This window comes from Polypterus senegalus, chromosome 11 (assembly GCF_016835505.1).
Source record: "Polypterus senegalus isolate Bchr_013 chromosome 11, ASM1683550v1, whole genome shotgun sequence".
Classification (NCBI taxonomy): domain Eukaryota; kingdom Metazoa; phylum Chordata; class Cladistia; order Polypteriformes; family Polypteridae; genus Polypterus; species Polypterus senegalus.
The window spans coordinates 84,421,603-84,440,465 of NC_053164.1; the positions used below are offsets into that span (position 1 = coordinate 84,421,603).

General features: G+C 37.7%; 1 protein-coding gene across 8 annotated transcripts in view; it reads right to left on the reverse strand.

Annotated features, from left to right (window-relative positions):
* Positions 1–18,863, reverse strand: part of LOC120539266 (neurexin-2-like) — a 2,018,463-nt gene that overhangs the window by 1,833,212 nt on the left and 166,388 nt on the right. The window lies entirely within an intron of this gene.

An 18,863-nucleotide genomic window follows, 5' to 3' on the forward strand; every position in this document is an offset into this window, starting at 1 on the left:
TAACTTTTTGGTTTACCAAAATATCTATAAAATGTTTGTAATTAAGAGTACCTTAACATGTCTCGTTGTGAGCAATCACTTAAAACGTGAAACCTAAATGTTCCATCGTTGGTTCCACTCACACTATTCAGGAAATGACCCACACAAATAATTTGTAATAAACCACATTGAAAAAGCACAAAGAAAAACACTTGATGACAAATTTCATACTTTATCTCTTCAAACTCTTTAGTTTCAGTCCAGGAACAGGAGTCATTAAAAAAGAGGTTTAACAATGCCACTGTTTGTAATGACTTACTCTGAGACCTATAACAATATCGTATTCAATCCAAGTTCAGTCATAGATTGCCACAGTAGCTGTGGGTTTTTCTTTACACCCAATTTAACTACAAGCTAATTACTATTGTTGAATATTTTTGTTCTATATTATAATTCACTCTCTTGATTCCCAATCCTTAATTTGTGTCCTTCAGTCTTAAATAACTGCGTTCACTGCTTTGATTGCTTCTCGTTTTCTTAACTAGGTGCCAGTTAAGAAAGAGATGCAAATCACTAACAAACCAGCAGTTTACCAAATAACGTTGTCTCGTTTACTCCCTTGTGTGTTTGTTATGAAGTACCTATTTTAATAATAATGCAAGGTAGAATAAAGTGAAAGTCTGGGAATGACTAATATGCTGTGAGCTACAAATCATTTGCATGATATTATGGAAAGGGAAAATCTACAATGTAAGAATGACCTGACATATTAGAATTAAAACAGTCACAAGGCGTCACATTTTCAGGTTCTGTTATCTAGTAAGGACAAAATTATATTAAATTAATTGATTGGGAACAAAAACCTGCAACGTCTTAGGGCCTTCCAAGTCTGAATTCAGAACTAAATGCTAAAACACACTTTGAAAAATGTATGGGGAACAGCATTTAGGACTGTAGCTGGAAAGCACTTCTTTACGCAAAGAGTTGTGGGAATCTGGAACAAACTATCAAGCCAAGTAGTCAAAGCAAAAATCTTGACAACCTTTATGAAATATCTGGATGAGATACTGGAACAATTTAGCTATTAGCTGAACAAACAAGCCTGACAAACTGAATGGTCTCCTCTTATTTTTTAAATTTCTTATGTTCTTATCCTCTAAGAGATAACTATGTTTAGTATTTGATTTGTAGATTTTCTGCAACATCGTGAAATCCTAAAATCTTTACCAATGACCCTACATTTACACTACACATATAAAAATACACACATACATAAATACATGTGTGAGTGTGTACATATGCATACAGGATGTACTGCATGGACAGGCTCCAGCACCCAGAAACCCTTAACTGGATTAAGAAATTTTTTGTGCTGAAAAAATTGGATAAAATATGTGAAATTGTCAAATTAGAGTACAGTAAGCCTTACTCATCTTCCCATATGGACACTACAAAATGACTTATGCACTTAGGACATTATACATTATCATGTAATTCTATATTTCAGCATAATCCACCTATCAATTGTTTTTGTACTGCATCACATCCTCAGAATTTTTCAGCAAATGTATTTCTGGTAGTCCGATCACTAAATTGGAATAAGCACTTAAATGTAAATTGAATTTCAAATTATTATTATTTTTCATGTCGAACCAGAACCTTTGTAAATGAATTTACAGCTATTTTTCTTTGTTTTTAAAGGTGTAATAATTTACAGACACTATTTGCTTAATAATTTCTCCTTGCCAATTATTAAAATCTTTACATCACATTATTCCAGAAGTGTTTAAATAAACTATAGATTAAAAATCCTACTAAACTATTTTTGTCTTTAAATGAGGCTAAGAATATGGTATTCCAAATAAGACAGTCATTCCCAAGCACAAACAATCCTTAAATTATATGGCGACTTTCCAAAATCAGCATCATTTCAAAAAAATCTCTGCAATTATACTCCTACTGTACATCTGTAGACATATACACCATACCCTTTATTTCTTGTTTTTATGCAACTGGAACACTGAAAGTTAAATAATCATTCAGTTTTGGCAAGACAGAAGCCAATAATACAATTAACCTTTCGATTTAAAATTTAACAACTTAGCTAATGGGCATTAAAAAGCTGAAACAAAGACTCTAGTATACAGTTTTTCAAAGGACATTATAATTTGTCAGTCCTTGCCAAGCTCATGGAAACTTTTTATTCCCTTTTAAAATTTTCGCGTTTTCATCTCCCAGGAAGTATTCAAAACACTTATTTATACATTGTAAAACACAAAAATTTGCTTACATTTTGAGAAAACTGAGTTGAATTACTGTAAGTGCACATCTGTTAGTTAGTGTGTGGTGAAAGCAGCTTTTGCTTCAATTACAGTATTAATTCTGCTCGGGTAGCTTTATAACAAATTTTCACACCTAGAGTTGACAAGGTTTCAGCAAGGTTTACAGAACTGCTCAGACTCAGGCAAATTGTAAAGAGACGATTGATCTACTGAAATTCAAGCCACTGCACAGTATTAAAGTGTGACCAGCTGGCAAGGGCATATTTTGGACAAAAGAACCACCAAGACACCGAGAAAGGTACATTTACACAGAAAACCTCCAAAAAAAAAAAACAGATCCACAATGCAAATATCAGAGCACCACTATATGCAGCTGGATAAAGATCAGAGGCAGTGGGGTTATAGAATCTGCCACATTGAGGCACGGGGCAATAAAACGAAACAATGAGCAGGTTGTGGCAGATGTTGTGCAAAATAGAGAGAGAGAGAGACAGACATATTAGATGAGATGAAAGATGGGAAAAAGTCACTTCCGCCTTGGACAGGGGTTTTACGATAACTATATCCAGCGCAGCAGGTAGTGGTTTGTTTTATTATATACAGTATGTCCATGATTTGATTGCATTCTTCCTAAACTGATACCTCACTTTGAGTATGTGGTGTGTTTTATTTTCTAAAATCAAGGTTCTTTTTTCAGCTATCCAGTTTGCTTGGCATTATTAAGGGTTGATACAACAGATTTTTAATTTGACTTATGTCAGGGCTGTGACTGAGCTGCTTTGCATCAGTTGTCTCCAGGTTCTTTAATCACTATTAACTTGGCATTGTTCATGCTTTCTCATGCTGAAATGTATACTTCCTTCCCAGGTCTTCAAAATGCTTTCTTTCATTTTTTTTTTTTTATCTTGTATTTTACTTTATTTGCCTCTGTTGACAGGTACCCCAATCAGAGAATGCATTATCAACCAATATAATTCATTGAGTGATATATTAGTGTTTAGCCAAAAAAAAATTTATCACAGTGTTGTACTGCATACACAAAGTGAGACTCACTATGAGTATTTTATGAGCTTTTGCAGTTGCTTTCTTTTTGTCACTTTCACATGTCAATAATGTCCCCACAACCCTATGACATTGTGTTGGCCTAAATCTTTGAAAGCTTTTTGTAAATATACTTGTGAATTGAATACATTACCACTCTGTGACATAAAGAGCTGTAAATCGTTAAAAGATGATATTGGATTTATGTTGGCCACATTAATAAGTATAGTAATTCAAAGAACGTTATAAACATTGTAAGACCTTAATAGTGCATTTTTCAAATGAATGCATTTACAGCGTAGATTGGATGACAACCTGAAACCAACCAACTATATCTACATGCCCCCAATATAATTCTTTTTTGCATCAATTCCGGGAACCCAATTATAAACCAACAAGCACACAATGGAACCTCTGACACATGAATGAGAATATGTAAGTGCATTTGGAAAAGAAATCATGTAGGAAGAAAATACAAGATGTGTCTATATGCTTAGCATCAAGGTCATTTAGAGTTGATTTGGGTCACTGCCAAGGATACTTCTTTTCATGAACATGACACTGTATCTAGACAAAGCCAAAGACTAAAAAATGCACTGAGGGTTGCATCTCTGAAGTCTGAAGATAATGTTTTCCTCTATGCATTATTAAATGATTATTTTTGGAACTCACTAGAACAGTTTGCAGTATGGTATGTTCAGGACGATAATCTGGACCTTCAGATATTCAATCATGGTAGAAAAACAAGCTAAACTCTTAAGCATTGCTTACTTGGTTAATCTACACACATTCCCCCTTCATGCTTATAAGCTCTGGTTAGTAAATGAAAGATGGGTGCAATCACATGAAATGAGGTTCCACCAATGGGTTGTTGAATGAGTTGATCACCAATATAACTTGGAGGAGAATCTCTGCTATTCCAGGTTGAGAGAAACAAATTAACATGGTTTGGGCAAGTAGTGAGACTATCTCATGAATGACCACAATAAGAGAAGTGTGGCCCACCGGAACAACGGCCAAGGTAGACATCAGACAAAATAGAAGAATTAAGTATATTATATTTATCCACACATAAAATTGTTCCATGTTATAAGCGCAAAGTGCACAATGAGTTTCATCTTGCACTCTACATCTTTTATTCAATAACACACCTTACAAACTTTTTTACCTCACTTTTTTCTAACCAGTGTTTAAATGAATCTATTTATATTCAATCACTTGAGTACATTTTTTCAGATAATGACTCTTATTAGCATCCTCCTCTAATTAGCCAATCAAATTAAACATGACACCTGTGTCGATGCTGTGATTAAACAAGGGATTTTTTTTCCAGAAAATTTGACTCTTAGTGAGATAAACAATATTTACATAACCACCGACTTACAGCTCTGATAGTTTTGCTGAAAATAATTTTTGCAATAATTTAAGGATTCTGTTAACTCTTGTACACAAGATTGACATTCAGGACCAGCTGAGCACAAGACACATTAGAGTTCTCCTCATTTTCTGCACTGGATATTCTGCAAATTGACCACACACTGTACTATCGCAAGATGCTCATTGACTCTGTTGCAGAAACAAAATCAAGAAACCAATAAGGCTGAAAACACCATTCGGCAAGTCGGCATGGTTGATGAATAATGTTAAAGTGTTTGCTTTTCACAGAAGAAAAAAGTCTTTTGGTGCAGCCTGCAGCCCAACCAGATGCTAAAACTGGTGACAGCTTGAGCTCAGCAGGTTGAAAAGCACAGATCAGTCAAACTGGATACACTGTCAAACAGAAATTGCAGCTGAAGAAAAGACCACATGCCGCTGTTTTCTTGCATTATTTTGATATATACATTGCTTCCCAGAAATGACTGCAAATTTGTCAATAAGGATGATAAAGAAGAAATCACAGTTGAATCATTATTAATATACAGTGGTTTAATGTTTTTTTATATATTTGAAAAACTGATATCAATTTAAAACATGCAAGTATTAGGAAGATTAGCATTTTGTCTGATGTTATTTGTGACCTGATTTGGATAAGGCTGGCAGTACAGACTGCTAACAGCATGTGATGAAGGATCTATATATTACAGGGAAATATTTTTTACATGAGACAAATACAGTACATATTAATTGATGAGATGTTATTCACTAACTCCGTTGACTAATAGTGTGCTTGTTTACACAGATGTATTAAACTTGATCAGAAAGCTCTTGGTAGTCCAATACTTTTGATACTAGGCCACACTGCCTGCCTATAAGGTGCCAGAGTCTATGCTGACAGCCATAGTTTCTATGCCAACCCTACAAAAGACACAAGCCTTTCCTAAAGAATAAAATGTCAAAATATCTCACAGACAAAACACATATAATTCAATTAGTAATAGTAACCTGTTGTAGCTTAAGGTGGGGTTTGCATTCCACTAAAGCACAAATACCATTGAAAGTAAAAAGGTTGCTTACAGTCGCTTTATTGAAAGCCCTTATAAGATAAAAGCAATTCAGATTATTGATGGAGATTTTGAAGGAAAAATATGATATCTAATATTTTATTTACTTTTGTGAATAATGGGTGGAGTAGTGGCTGTGAGGCTAGGGATCTAGCTGGCAATTGGAAGGCTACCAGTTCAAATCTCGTAAATGGCAGAATGATTGATTCCACTCCATTGGGCCCTTGAGTCCTCTTAACCTGCAATTGCTCCCTCCTGTGCATGACATTAACCTGCATCCAGCTCTGCAAGCAGGTCCTCGAACTTGCAGGGAAAAGTCGGGAGTAAAAATCCTCACACTGTTCCATTCCATTTGAACTAGTGTGGTACTGAGGTGTCAACTGGTGGACGGCTGCAATTGGGTCCTAATTTGGGGATCCTGAGGTGGTTCATCGTGTGTTGGGTGCAGCAACATGCTGTATCAGTCGGTGCAGGCTCCCAATCTCTTTGAATAATATAGGGCAGTGCTCAAGAGGAGAGTTTAATATTGCTGACCCTTTGAAAGAATTTCAAATAATGCTTCTTGCATACTATACAAATGCTTGACTTACTATAAAGCAAAACAAAAAAAAATCTGGTTGTCATTTATACCGTTCATTTACCTTCAAGTTGGCCCCAGATTGAGCTCAGACCTTCATGATATTTACCATTCAACAGCCAATAGAAATAATATTACAAATGTATTTATATTTTTATTGCTTTTTCTTTTATTTATAACCAGTGTGGAGAGATCTGAACAATTTTTTACATTTTTATATTAATGGTTTAAATGTAGCTAAAATTCCTAACACTTCAAACTTCAATTACAGCTTAGTTATCCCATGTTGCATAAGAAAAGAAAAAACACATATAGTACAATGTTCTTTTTCAGTTTCCAAACACACTTTATAAACTTTCAATGAGAAAACCAAGGAGTCTGTAAATTACTACCTGTCAGCTGAAGTGACATTCCTGCAGCTGTATTGATGGACATCTTAATGACAAGAGTTTGTGGGAATTCCAGAGGCTTGAACTGAATTTTGTGTCATTAGGAATAATCTTGTTCAAATATTTCAAAAAAGTATAAAATGAATGAATGAAAAAAATGTAGTATTTGTAACTATAAAGTTTGTTTTTATATTAACGTTATGATAAAAGAAAATTAGTTTAGGATTTCAAAAATGTACCTCTGTAGCACTGCTGTTCTGTTTGAATTTCTTGGATAACATTTGACATGTTTAATCCTTAAGTGTACTCTTTATTATACCTTCTGAACCAAAAGTTATTCATTTGTGTGATGCCCTATTATCTGTTCGTTACATACACAGGCAATTGTAGCGTGAAAGATCTGTATACAAAATAAAGTAAAAAAGTTCTGTCAAGAACATAAATAGTTGGGATTTAGCTCCAAAACCCAAATCTCTTTGCACAGCACCAAGAATGCCAGTTTTTATCTCATGTTTACATCCTACTATGGCATGAACTGCAGCATTCTTCTGTTTTGTTGTTAAGCCTAGGATACACATTGGACATCAAATCAGAAAAACAATAAAAAAAAAATTTAAAAATATATAGTGTCTTCTTTAGTTCTCATTTTAGAATGGTAAGTATGATCCATGACAAAGAAAGGAGCCTGTCACAAATGCCTGCTGGTTTCCTAACTGTCTTTGAAGTTTATTTACAGATATTACACTGGCAATTTGTGATAGAAATTGCAGACATTTGGAACCAAAGGGCACATTGCGTCGAACAATAGTAGACAAGATATGGAAAAGAAAAGAAAGGAAAAGAGAAGATTAAAATGTTAACAATTGCTTGTGCATCCACCAGCTACTAATGTTACTTCATCAATCCAGTGAAATAATCTTTCCAATGGCAAACAGAAGCAAGTATTTTCTAGAGAATGCTGGCTGAATTCTTACCACATGCTACCAACCATGCTATATGAAAAAGACAAAAGATCACAGATTCAAGAATAATACTGAAACAAAGCAATATACAGTAGATAGTGGTATAGAGTTGTGGAATTTTAACTAGAAGGCTGTTGGTGCAATTCCTGCCTGCTGTTCACTTTGTGACTCTGTGGAAGCCATTCCTCCAGCAGCTCCAATTGTAAAAAAAATCATAGAAAAATTGTACTGTCTTATAAGCTGTCTTGCAGTAATGAAACTGCCAAACATTTAAGAATAGTAACTATTTGGTTCAAGTAGTAATCCATTATCTGCCCTTGAATGGTAAGTATATGTTTTGTTTGAGCTATCACATCTAAATAAATGTAAGTACTGCAAAGATGCACCAATACACATAAGATCAAAAAGAAGGTATCCATCACATCAGCAGCCACCAGCTCAACAAAAATTGGACATTTTAAACCCATTAAGGCTGTTGACAAACACTACAACTCCCAAGCTGAACTGCGGGTGTCCAATCAGGAATATAGTAGGAGAACACTTGGCAATCTTCCTCCGTCCTTCCCTTATATTGGCCATCTGTCCGGGAAAGGTGCTAACCAACCTGGTTGGGATGACCATCCAACCTTCTCCTTCTGTTATAAAGACCTCCAGGCCAGGTAAGTAACAATTCAGGATGCCAGGTAATCCTTGTTGTCTATGACAGTGGAAAACCAAATACAGTACCTCTGGTCTGGTGTACATATGCAAGATTTAAGTATTAACGGTAATGTATTAATTCAAAAAATATAAATAAAAAAATGTCCTTTGATGTGTGGAGAAATTAATCCAGATGTTTTTAATGGTCATCAACCAAGCATAAAGACTTAAGTACAAAACCTTTTTTTTTTTTTGCTTCTTTGCTTTGGTGGCACATTAGTGCTCCATTGGTACCACTTAGTACCCGATACTGCTGGGACTGTCTATGACTGCCCACAACTCTTCTTTGAAATAAGAAAGTTCATTAAATTAGTGGATGCGTGTTTTGTTATGTGTTGCTAGTTTTAAGGACTGATGTTATTACTCTAATTTTAAGTGTGTTTTGATGATATTTATTAACCTCAGAAATCTGATGTAGTGGTCTAGCAATTAAGTATGTGTGCATCTATTGTGTTGTATTATGTATAATATACTGTATAAATTGCAGTCTTGATAGTTTTCCTTTTTAAGTATTCATTATTGAAAGTCATTATATAAAATAAAAATTGAATGAGAGATATTCAGCAAGAAAATAAAACTGAAAGGCTACAATTTAAGAAAATATACTGAATACAGTATTTTACCATGTTTTTTTTAATTATCCATATACAGAAGACTAGATAATATGATCAGCCACAATAGTGAGAAGTCTGATATGCATTTCAAGCTTGTCAGAGTCTAAGATCTCCCTGCCAGAAAATTCAATACTGAACAGAAGACCAGGTATTAAGAATCTTACAACAAATTGAACTACAAGAAAACTTAGCACAGGGGATCTGAGCTCTGGTAAATAGAATACTGAAAGCATACATCGCACTGGGAGATCTATGAAATGGCAAAGTAAATTAACAAAGGATTCAGAACAACAGACCAAAGAGACTGCAAATTCAATTTCAACATGTCTCATTGTCAATATAATCAAGCAGTTCACATATCTAAAAGTCATCCAATTGCAGACAGCTAGTGTTGTAGCACAAATTAGGAATCAGTAGAATGTAGGTGGCTATAGTGTTGGCCAGTGATGGCAGGAGTCAGCTTTTTTTTTATTGGGTTGAAAGGGGAATTAAGCTGAGGAACTTTAAGAATTTTAGTGGAGATTAAGACTGTTCTGTTTAAAAACTCTATGACTCTGCAGAAGGTGCATAAAATTTGTGCTAGCCTCACATAAAAATATTTTATCCCGCTCCTCTTGGAACAAATACTAAAAAGAAGTGCAGAGGGGAAGATTTCAGAGCTGACTGAGTTTATCACAGTGCTATGCTGGCACAGCAACAGGAATGTTAGATGTTGGTAAATACAAAGAGCTGCAATAGTTGTTATGACAGCCAGCTAGACACTCCAGATCTTCTCATTTTGACATTATAGCAATTCTTCACCATGATGGATCATATCCAGCAGAGAACAAGAACTTCCCTTATAACTTTCAAGCAAATGTCTGTCATCTACAACTTTCTAAACATTATGCTTAGTAAATCTAACCATGTTCAATTCAAAAAAGATCCTTTCTATGAGCTGGCAGTTGTGGTGATCAGAAATTCCAGATATTTTAAATCTTGCAAACATCCCACATTTGTAAAACATTTAATATAAGTGCTTTTTAAGAAAGTATCATCAAAATACCTATTAATATACACAAATGTAAATATATTTTTAAAATATATTTACATAAAGCTTTCATGTTCCATGTAACCTTCCATGTTGCTAAATTTTATAAATATAATCAGAAAAAGAATTACATCTGGTTTTCTTTATATACGTTGTATTGTAACTTCTATATCTAAGTATCCCATCCATCCATCCATTTTCCAACCCGCTGAATCCGAATACAGGGTCACGGGGGTCTGCTGGAGCCAATCCCAGCCAACACAGGGCACAAGGCAGGAACCAGTCCTGGGCAGGGTGCCAACCCACCGCAGATATCTAAGTATGTAAGTGTATATTTTAAAATGTAATAGGTCAGCAAAAAATTAAATGAATAAAAGTTTAGAGGAGAATGCTCCATCTGTAAAATAATATCAAGGTCCTCGAAGATTTACTGTCTATCACATTATTAGGTACCTTATCCCATGTGTTTATGGTTCTCTAATTAAAAAGAAGCTCTCTTATGTTTGTGTAAAATGAACCCTTAACCACGTTAACCTGCCCCTATATTCTATTGAGGAACCCATTTTACAGTAACAGCTGACATCTATCGTACCAGTTCCTTCATGCACTACTTGGTAAAGTAAGGAGTGAAGAACTACTTTATAATTTATGTTGCATTAACCAGCATCCACCTGTAACCTCTAAATTTAAATGAACAACTAGAATCAAATGTATTTTTTCAACCAGAAAATGATTAAGCTGTTACATTAGCCAATGTATGCAGCTACAGTTACAAAAACATTTCTATTTTTTCTGTTGATGCATTTAAAAAAATGTAATTGTATAAAATACTATATGCTTCACCTATCATTTAAAACAGTCCTTTACATGCTTTAAATTTATGTTTAATTATTTTTAAGAATGGCCCTTAATCAGGTAGCTTTACCACTCATATCACGTGAACCCTACCTCATTTCCTATAATTCCTTATAAAATTTTTACAGTTTCTCCACAAGTTTATTTTAAGAGCAACCTATAACCTGCCTCAAAGTTTGACTTTAAGTGAGAGTGGATGTACTGTATGCACAGAGTCATGTTGAGGTGTTTTAAGGAGGCGGTGCTGCCAACATTAAACAACTTTGAGACATCCTTATTTGTTGTTATTATAAGTGTCACTGAAATGGTAATCATGTAATTTAATTATATAGCACACATTTTGTACAAGAATCATCAGTGAGTAACAGATATAAGGTATGATACTGTACTTTATACATACTTGTACTTTTCAATAAGAAAATTCACCAAAATATGTTGGTCAAATGGAATAAAATGTAAAAAGAAAAATACAATTTCTAAATAAAATCAGCAAATGAAATATTTCTTTTTCACATTATTTCATATTTTCCCATAAAACTATCAAAACAAATACATGGCAAATGTCTTATAAATTTATATGTTGTCTGCCAGTTTTACCAACATCACAACATAAGAAAAGTCTTGAAAATTGCATGCGTAAGAAGTAGTGCACAGTCTTGGACATTATTATGGAAAACTGTTCTATATGGTGACAAAAAAAGAAAATGATACTAAGGTCTATCTTGAAATGGCTCTGGAAAATGAAGATATGACAGCATCCTGCCAAATTACATGATATGTTAATGTTTAGTCATCACTGGCTTCCATGGAAGTGGCTGAATGGTTCTGATGGATGATGCGTACATTGTGATACTCTGTTTAATTTTTGTCATAGTCTGAGATTTATTGTGGTTCGTCTCCAGAATAAATATGCACAATGCTGACATGATAGATTCAGACCTTAATGATCCTGAAGTGGATTAAGGGATTTCTATAATAAAAGAACTAAGATATAAAATATTTTTTAAAAGTTTTATGGGCTATTATAACATATTCAGAATGTGATGGAGTTACCCCTTTCTGTGCTTTGATGCCAGCTGGAGGGTCATTATTGATTCCTGTTAAAACATACATGCTTCTCAGCAAATTAACTAAAAATGAAACAAACTACCCCTCACCAACAGGTACCATGTACGCATGGCAATAAATTTGAACTTCAAGTTTGAGATATACAGATCTCCAAAATATACATGCTATCTCCAAGTGGAAAAAGTGCCATAATCTTAACTTCAACTGTCCAGGTTTATTTTTCCCTTCTGCTTCTTCCTCCACAGATCTTCCTGTGAACACTGTTTTTTTGTAAAGTCTCAGATTCACCATCAGCATCTGCAAGGAATCTGGTTATGACTTTGGATGACAACTCTTTCTTTCCATGAACACATTTCATCATTGAACAAGTTCTGTCACTTCTATCTTTACAGGAACCATAAGTTTCTCTGTGCTGAAAAACACACTGAACACAAACTGTACAAATGCTGTTTCCTAGATAAATAGACAATGAATGTGATTTCCAGCAATGTACTTTAATCAGTTTAACAGTAATACTAGCGCTATGTGCTACAAAAGTATGCACACTGATGTCTTCATTTGAGTATGAGAGATGAGGTTCATATTGCTTCACCTTGGTCTGGAAAAAGGCTAGAGCTCTGTAAGTCATCCATTTCTCAGATGACAAAAGGGCTACTAATGACTGCTTGTTGTTTTACAGATCTTCTATACAAAAACAGTGAACTATCTTGACATATTAAGTTAATTTTCCTCCAAGAAATTAACCAGCTTTCAGCTAAAAAACGCTATGGGACTTCAAGAAGTCCTAAAGCATTTACAAAATCACATTTAATAGTCAAATGGCCATAGGAAGGATTTTAACTTTTAACAGTCATTTTTTTTTTTGGTACATAATCACCTAACATGTCGATAGCAAAAATAATTGCCTGCCTTGTAATTACTGTTATTAATGTTTATGGTTATGTGTTTATATTTACTTAAAGCACATTTTATGTATTTTAACAGATAATGTTTATTTAAAACAATTTGCCCCAAACCCCCTTTTCTTTGCTTCTGTATATAAATTAATTATATCAGATGACTGGCTGGAAGAAGACTGTGAAGAGCACCTTGCAGCAGTATCAGCTTTTGGCTATGTGAATGTGCTGTTGTATTATGTATTCTTCAGCATGTTATGTTACATGGTGTTTTGTCATTTCATGTCATCTTATATTATGTTATATTTATCAATTTGTTCTTTACTTCTCCTCAACACCTAATATTAGGTCATCAGGATGAAGTAAGTAAGTAACTGCTCTATAGCCCAGTTTACCTCCAGTTTATTAAAGTTTAACGGGCTAGAGATCAACAAGGATGTGACCCAAGCAATAGAAGTGCGTGGGAATAGGGCTGGGCTTACACTCAGGAATCACTGTATAGAATTAGAAAAAAAATAAACTTCTGAGATAAGGCCGTCCACCTACAAAACAGGTGTGTCATCCAGTATAGATTATTTGACAAGGAAGAAGTACGTTAAAATTGAAATCAAAAAGCACCTTGAGTGGGTGAATAGTAATTATTGTCATTTTTTTACAGTATGCTACTGCTAATTATACTGAAAAACAGAGTTATTAATTTTTCACTGAGTGGACAGGATGACATTAGAAAAGAAAGAAGCACATGTATGTTATTGTTAGGGAAAAATATTCTGTATAAATCTATAAATTGCTTCTGACTTTTATTTGTGTAAATAAGATATAATGCACCATTTGTGTACCAGTACATTATGAAGGCGATGAGCTTTTATGATGTTTTAATTTTTAACTGTAGTTCTATAGTATTTTATGTAAGAAGTCTTAACGATAAGATATTTGCCAAAGACTCTTAATCCATTTAACCATTGTGGGGCCTTTAGATAAACAGAGATATAGGTGTGTTATTTTTAAGATTATACCATTTACCTGTATACAGATTGGTGCAAACTGTTGTGTTTCTTTACTGTGTTATGTAGATGAACATAATTTAAGATAGTTTTTTTGTTATATTGTTTAGTCTTGTCATGATGAACTGAGCTGTTCAAAAGGTAGGGCTTCCTCATGATTGTTGTAATAAAGCACCTCCATCCTGGAGACATTTATAATGGTGATCTTAACTTCTCTTTATTTAAGATAGTAATGTACATAATGGTTTATGCAGACAATTATAAGCATAGGCATAGGACCATTGTTTTTATTTTTAAGATGAAAAAAATACTAAATATAGTTTCTTTCAAGGCATTTCTGAGTAGATACATTCTGATTTCTAATATAATACCACTCTGCTCCTAGTAGTTTATTTATATGCAATACGTTTGTTACTACTGGTGCTTTTTCTATTTATTCATTTTAGCACTCTCTTATTTATTTATTTACTAGGGGGCTTTGCCCCCTGCTCGCTTCATTCGCCAACCCCCCCTGGCCTGCACTACACGCCATCCACTTAGCGTCTCTGCCGCTCGTGTATGTGGATTTAACTTTCACCAAATAACAAATCGTTTAATTCTCACGAATACGCCTCTTCATTAGGAAGAAACACTACTTTTCCATGATGGCAACACGAATTAGACGATCTACAAGTCTCTGACTTAATCCAAACAATATATCTGATCTCTTTTCGCTGTTCTGTTATTTCCGTTTGTTTGCGCTAATTCAATCTTTATTATCATTTTTTGGGACTTTCGAATTTTAGTACTTTCATTATCTCTAACCTGCACTGCATGTGTATCGCGTCAATGTTTTTTAAATCTTTACGACATTCTACTTTGTCATCTACTCTTTGTCTTTTATTTCCGGCCTCGGACATGGTTAAATCTCTTGGCTCAAAGTCTTGTCAATGAAAGTATCTCTCTGAAAAAGTCATGTCTTGTCCCAGGATTTTTTTATTATAATAATTTTATTTATTTATTTATTTATTTGTTTGTTTGTTTATTATCCATTATTGTATAGTAGACTATACACCATTATCTGTTTTGCACTTGTCCTGTGTTTAAGTATATGTTACATTGTGGTCCAGAAGAACATGATTTCATATCACTGTATGCTGCAATACTGTGTATGGATGGTATAACAATACAGTAACTTGACTTAACTTGACCCAACTTTTTGTATTTCGTCCACTTATGTAAGATGTGTGTATATTATTGGTCAAGCATTCACTAGTGTAATTTTTGTAAACACATAAAACAGTGAAGTTATAATGTTGTACAATATTTGCTGTTTGGTCTTTTCCTTTAGCCTGCCTTTGGGGCCTGTGAGTCTAAACCAGCAGCATTTCTACTTAATTGTCCATGGAAGAAAATTATGAAATTTGAATGCTGAAAGAATTCTGTCACAGCTCTAAGACAGAAACGTAACCATTACAAAATCAACAACTTGAATCAAAGAATGAGAAACAACTAACACATGAACAAAAAAAAAAAAAGCTTTAGAGCTTTGAAGAAATTGTTCCAAAGAAACTGTTGCTGAAATCACTGACAACTTCCACAACGCAAGTGAAGGCATCACAATTTACTTTTTGTAGAAGATTTCCGAGTCTACTTGTAAAACCAAAAAAGTGTAATTTGAATCTACCACTGTCACCAAAACAAAAAAAAGTGTGCAAACAATTCAAAGAATACAGCAGTACTACAAATATTGGGAGATGAAAGAGGTTGTGAGTTGGGTGGTGGCCGAAGGCGGGGACCTTGGCGGTCTGATCCTCGGCTACAGAAACTGGCTCTTGGGACGTGGAATGTCACCTCTCTGAAGGGGAAGGAGCCTGAGCTAGTGCGCGAGGTCGAGAGGTTCCGGCTAGATATAGTCGGACTCACCTCGACGCACAGCTTGGACTCTGGAACCAATCTCCTTGAGAGGGGCTGGACTCTCTACCACTCTGGAGTTGCCCCCGGTGAGAGGCGCCGAGCAGGTGTGGGCATACTTATTGCCCCCCGACTCGGAGCCTGTGCATTGGGGTTTACCCCGGTGGACGAGAGGGTGGCCTCCCTCCGCCTTCGGGTGGGGGGAAGGGTCCTGACTGTTGTTTGTGCGTATGCGCCAAACAGCAGTTTGGAGTATCCACCCTTTTTGGAGTCTCTGGAGGGGTTGCTAGAGGGCATACCTTCTGGGATTCCCTCGTTTTGCTGGGAGACTTCAATGCTCACGTGGGCAATGACAGTGAGACCTGGAAGGGCGTGATTGGGAGGAATGGCCCCGATCTGAACCCGAGCGGTGTTTTGTTATTGGACTTCTGTGCTCGTCACGGATTGTCCATAACGAACACCATGTTCAAGCATAAGGGTGTTCATATGTGCACTTGGCACCAGGACACCCTAGGCCTCAGGTCGATGATCGACTTTGTGGTCGTGTCGTCGGACTTGCGCCATATGTCTTGGACACTCGGGTGAAGAGAGGGGCGGAGCTGTCAACTGATCACCACCTGGTGGTGAGTTGGCTTCGATGGTGGGGGAAGATGCCGGTCAGACCTGGTAGGCCCAAACGTGTTGTGAGGGTCTGCTGGGAACGGCTGGCAGAGTCCCTGTCAGAAGTAGCTTCAACTCCCACCTCCGCAGAACTTCAACCACGTCCCCGAGGGAGGTGGGGACATTGAGTCCAATGGGCCATGTTCCGTGCCTCTATTGTTGAGGCGGCTGACCGGAGCTGTGGCCGCAAGGTGGTCGGTGCCTGTCGTGGCGGCAATCCCGAACCCGTTGGTGGACACCGGCGTGAGGGATGCTGTCAAGCTGAAGAAGGAGTCCTATAGGACTTTTTTGTCCTGTGGGTCTCTGGAGGCAGCTGATAGGTACCGCAGGCCAAGCGAACGCGGCTTCGGTTGTTGCTGAGGCAAAACTCGGGCATGGGAGGAGTTTGGAGAGGCCATGGAGAACGACTTTGGACGGCTTCGAGGAGATTCTGGTCCACCGTCCGCGTCTCAGGAGGGGAAGCAGTGCAGTGTCAACACCGTATATAGTGGGGATGGTGCGCTGCTGACCTCACTTCGGGCGCTAGGGTCGGTGGGAGGAGTACTTCAAGACCTCCTCAATCCCACTAACATGCCTTCCAATGAGGAAGCAGAGCCTGGGGACTCTGAGGTGGGCTCTCCCATCTCTGGGACTGAAGTCACCGAGGTGGTCAAAAAACTCCTTGGTGGCAGGGCCCCGGGGTGGATGAGATACCCGAGTTCCTTAAGGCTCTGGATGTTGTAGGACTGTCTTGGTTGACACGCCTCTGCAACATCGCATGGACATCGGGACAGTGCCTCTGGATTGGCAGACGGGTGGTGGTCCCCTCTTTAAAAGGGGACCGGAGGGTGTGTTCCAACTATAGAGGGATCACACTCCTCAGCCTCCCTGGAAAAGTCTATTCGGGGTTCTGGAGAGGAGGGTCCGTCGGATAGTGAACCTCGGATTCAGGAGGAACAGTGTGGTTTTCGTCCTGGTCGCGAACAGTGGACCAGCTCTTCACCCTTAGCAGAGTCCTGGAGGGTGCATGGGAGTTTGCCCGACCGGTCTACATGTGTTTTGTGGACTTGGAAAAGGCGTTCGACCGTGTCCCTCGGGGAATCCTGTGGGGGGTGCTCCGGGAGTATGGGGTACCGGACCCCCTGATAAGAGCTGTTCGGTCTCTGTACAACCGTGTCAGAGCTTGGTCCGCATTGCCGCAGTAAGTCGAGCCCGCTTCCAGTGAGAGTTGGACTCCGCCAGGGCTGCCCTTTGTCACCATTCTGTTCATAACTTTTATGGACAGAATTTCTAGGCGCAGCCAGGGTGTTGAAGGGGTCCGTTTGGTGGACTCAGGATTGGGTCACTGCTTTTGCAGATGATGTTGTCCTGTTTGCTTCATCAGGCCGTGATCTTCAGCTCTCTGGATCGGTTCGCAGCTGAGTGTGAAGCGGCTGGGATGAGAATCAGCACCTCCAAATCCGAGAGCATGGTCCTCAGCCGGAAAAGGGTGGAGTGCCCTCTCAGGGTTGGGGAGAGATCCTGCCCCAATTGGAGGAGTTCAAGTATCTTGGGGTCTTGTTCACGAGTGAGGGAAGAATGGAGCGTGAGATCGACAGGCGGATCGGTGCGGCATCCGCAGTGATGCGGGCTCTGCATCAGTCTGTCGTGGTGAAAAGGAGCTGAGCCATAAGGCAAAGCTCTCAATTTACCAGTCGATCTACCTTCCTACCCTCACCTATGGTCATGAGCTATGGGTAGTGACCGAAAGAACGAGATCGCGAATACAAGCGGCTGAAATGAGTTTCCTCCGCAGGGTGTCTGGGCTTTCCCTTAAAGATAGGGTGAGAAGCTCAGTCATCCGGGAGGGGCTCAGAGTAGAGCCGCTGCTCCTCCGCATCGAGAGGAGTCAGATGAGGTGGCTCGGGCATCTGATCAGGATGCCTCCTGGACGCCTCCCTGGTGAGGTGTTCCGGCACGCCCAACCGGGAGGAGGCCCGGGAAGACCCAGGACACGCTGGAGGGACTATGTCTCCCGGCTGGCCTGGGAACGCCTTGGGATTCTCCCGGAAGAGCTGGAAGAAGTGGCCGGGAGAGGGAAGTCTGGGCCTCTCTGCTTAAGCTGCTGCCCCGCGACCCGACCTCGGATAAGCGGAAGAGAATGGATGGATGGATGGATGGAAGAGGTTGTGTCTTGGTCTGGAAACCTGCAACTTTCCCTATTAAATGTAAAGAATGCTGGCAAATACATGCAACACATTGGATATCACTGTGCATTTAGTGGTGGAAAAAATAAAGCACACAGCTCTTGAACTTTTGAATTAGACTTGAAATAAAAATTTAAAATATTTTACTGTTTTTGCTAAAAGAATTATATATTTGACTTTTGTTTTCAGGATACTACAAGATCTAAATGCTTATTCACTGGTTTCACATTCAGATAGATAGATAGATAGATAGATAGATAGATAGATAGATAGATAGATAGATAGATAGATAGATAGATAGATAGATA